Below are 3,919 nucleotides of genomic sequence, written 5' to 3'. Positions count from 1 at the left end.
CACAGGCTGCCCAGAGAGGTGGTGGATGCCCCATCCCTGGAAACATTCAAGGTCAGGTTGGAGGGGGCTGTGAGCAACCTGATCTAGTTAAAGATGTTCCTGCCCAGGGCAGGGGGGTTGGACTAGATGACCTTTAAAAGGTCCCTTCCAACCCAAGCTATTCTATGATTCTACGATTCTACATTATCTACCATTTGACAGCTTTACAGGTGTAAGATTCTCAATATTGCTACATGCTGCCAATCTTTTTATGACCTGGCACTGTGGACTCACAAATGTCCATGACAACAGTCTATACAGTTGATCTACCAGCACTAAATTAACTGTGCAATATCAGCAATCAGAAGTAGTAGACTTTAATTAAGGGTCCAGTAATGATAGTAAGTTGGTGACTGGCCACAGGCTTCTCTGTGGTTTGGCCAGGTAGCTAGATTTTGTATAAAAATTATTGGGCAATCTTCTGCTGAGCTCTTCCCCTGCTCTGATCTGCTGTTGCCATTGGCACAGCAGCACACCACCACACTCCGGTATCAGCTCTGCTTTGCCATTACGAGTCCCAAATTGCAATCCAAATATTTCCTCTTTGCAGTATAGGAAACTGCTGTAAACCACACATTCCAGGTGCTAGGCGCAGCGTGCATGAGGCGTTTGGCAAGGGATGCTGATGTTCTGAAATTTTCAGTTAGTAAGCATAGCAATACAGTTATACTTCTGACTAAAGATGTTTTAATTACAAAACAAAAGATGAGATAATAGGCAACCTGGCACTATCAGACTGTGGAAAAAACCACAGCCAGATTACAGGGCTACCGAAGTTCCCACAGTGTTACACATCTGATATTGATTCGATCCTCTATTTCTTGTCATTAGCTTTCCCCTGCTTAAGAAAAAGGAGGAGAAGAAATGCAGCATTTTCACAATTCTGCCTCTGTACCTCCATGTATGACAGGAAATGGATTCTAAAAAGCTGCCAAGAAAACTGTAAAAATGACATTCAGAAGTACTTCTGTAAAATTCTGATTACACTTTACATCTGGTGAAAAGACATGAAGGCTTCACTGATATCAGAACAATCCATCAGCTTTCACTCTGGATAATTACTCCTTGTGCAAGTGGTGCTCGGAGAAGAGGGCTGGAAAATGCCCTTAAGTTCTCATGACCTCCAGCTGTGGCAAACGTTACTATCAGTGTTAATATTGCTAGCAACTATTTGCATGAAATCCTGGTTATAATGAGATTAATTGCAAGACCTAACAGACTTCATTAAGGACAAGATTTCCCCTAATGTCATACATTTGTTTTTAAATGAGATTATTTAGATTACACTTTCTCCTACTTTTACAATGTGCTATTTGCTAAAGATGAAGTCAGGCACCACTAGTGAATTTTTAGTATGTAACTCTTGTAATGTTCATATCCATCTTTGAGTTCACAATTATTTGCTAGGATGTACTGTATGAGAAGGAAAATGAGATCTTTGATTCAGCAGCTCATGTTCTGAACATCTCAACAGCTGCTGAAATGTGAAACCTGTACCTTTCATATTAGCTGCAGCTCTGCTCCAGACAGAGAGGGAGGCTGTGTAAAAACAGCAGCGCAGTGCTCCATGCTTATTGTCAGAGACTGGTTTGTGGGGTGTACCAGCTCCCTCTGCTTTTGCTCCCCATTGGCCAGGTGTACATCAGCTCAATTCACAGTGCAGGGTTATGAGGCGTGTCTCGGCTCAGCACGCAGGCAAAGACGGCACTCATCTCTTGGGCAGGAGTAGAGCTTGAGGGCATCTCTGTGCAGTGTCTTACCTAGACATGCATGGCTATTTGTATGTTGAATGCACCTTGTGCTGGTTTTGGCTGGGCTAGAGTTAATTTTCTTCCCAGTAGCTAGTATGGGGCTATATTTTGGATTTGTGCTGGAAACAGTGTTGATAACACAGGGATGTTTTCATTATTGCTGAGCAGTGCTGACACACAGTCAAGGCCTTTTCTGCTTCTCACCCCACCCCACCAGCGAGCAGGCTGGGGGGGCACAAGAAGCTGGGAGGGGACACAGGCGGGACAGCTGACCCCAACTGACCAAAGGGATATTCCACACCATATGATGTCATGCTCAGCACATAAAGCTGGGGGAAGAAGGAGGAAGCGGGGACGTTTGGAGTGATGGCGTTTGTCTTCCCAAGTCACCGTTACGCGTGACGGAGCCCTGCTTTCCTGGAGATGGCTGAACACCTGCCTGCCGATGGGAAGGGGTGAATGGATTCCTTGTTTTGCTTTGCTTGCGTGCGCAGCTTTTGCTTTACTTATTAAGCTGTCCGTATCTCAACCCACGAATTTTCTCACTTTTACTCTTTGGATTCTCTCCCCCATCCCACCAGGGGGGAGTGAGAGAGCAGCTGTGTGGGGCTTAGCTGCCGGCTGAGGTTAAACTATGACACACCTGAATGCAAGGATGCTCATTCTAAATTTCAGGTCAGTAAACTCAACCACAGGAGGCATTTTTGTGTTTTAATAACATTCTTCAGTGTTTTCAGACCAGCGTGGTCTTCACTTCATATTCTAGAAGTCTTGATTTTGTCTCAGTGTGATCAAGAGACGTTTAATGCATCATCCCACTGAGGGGCCCATTCCACTATGTAGCTGCTCCTTTCCCCTGGTCTGATTGCGGAGTTTCTGCTAGGAAGACAAACTCTCTGCAGTCATAATTTTGGAGCACAACAGAGAGAGATGGCGAGAAAGAAGTTTCCTTTCACAGTAGAGTTTGTATAGCATGTTCAAGCATAGAGTATAGCATGTTCAAGTTATATTCCCCCCCATATATTTTATATGCACACACACATAAGTGTTTACATACACATAAGTGCAACTACAGCACTCAGCACCCCTCACCGACCATCAGGTGCCACTGCTCCACACATTAAAGATAGATAGTTCACGATAGCATCCTTTACCAAACTACAGTATAATAAGAATACATGTATACACTGGCAAAGACCTACCAGACCGTGGAGGCCATTTCGTGTTGACTGGTGGAAGAACTGTGTTTTCTAGGTTTTCTGGGAAACTATAAATTTCTAGGTTTTTATTCAATATAGTTTAAAAAAAAATCTTAAACAACTTCCAGTGTTCCTTTTTGGGAAATAAACTACACTGTAATATAGCTTAAGAGAAAGAACAAAACAACTAACCAACCCCTTAGCAAGTTAATCCTACACATTTCCTTATATAAATATGTAACCTTGCAAGTATACTTAAAGCCTTATTAAGTGGTTATTTAATGTGATTAAACTGCACTCTACATGTAAGCTACTGCTCATGAATCAGTATGTCCCAGGCTCTGGCACTTTTCACAATGTTCTCTGAACTCCATCAGTTTGTCCATACCCTGTTGGTAACAAAACGGTGTACACTCAGTATCTATTTGAAAGCTATTTTGAAAGTTAGTGAATTGCATGAGAAAACACACATTCTGTAAGCAATAGATCTTTCTTCATTCTAGCATTTTGTTGTGGTTTAACCTGGCAGGTAGCTAAACACCACACAGCCCTTTGCTCACTCCCCCCACCAGTGGGATGGGGGAGACCATTGGTGGAAAAAAAAGTAAGATTCATGGGTTGAGACAAAGACAGTTTAATAGGACAGGAAAGGAAGGGAAAATAATAATAATAATAATAATGATAAAAGAATACACAAAGTAAGTGATGCTCAATGCAATTTCTCACCATCCGCTGACGGATGCCCAGCCAGATCCCAAGCAGTGGTCACTGCCCCCCGGCCAACTCCCCCCAGTTTATACACTGAGCATGACGTCACATGGTATGGAATGTCCCTTTGGCCAGTTTGGGTCAGCTGTCCTGGCTGTGCCTCCTCCCAGTCTCCCGCTGGCAGGGCATGAGAAGCTGAAAAGTCCTTGACTAGTGTAAGCA

This window comes from Aptenodytes forsteri, unplaced genomic scaffold (assembly GCF_000699145.1).
Source record: "Aptenodytes forsteri isolate BGI_AS27 unplaced genomic scaffold, ASM69914v1 Scaffold11, whole genome shotgun sequence".
Taxonomy (NCBI): Eukaryota; Metazoa; Chordata; class Aves; order Sphenisciformes; family Spheniscidae; genus Aptenodytes; species Aptenodytes forsteri.
Note: the sequence above shows the minus strand (reverse complement) of the source record.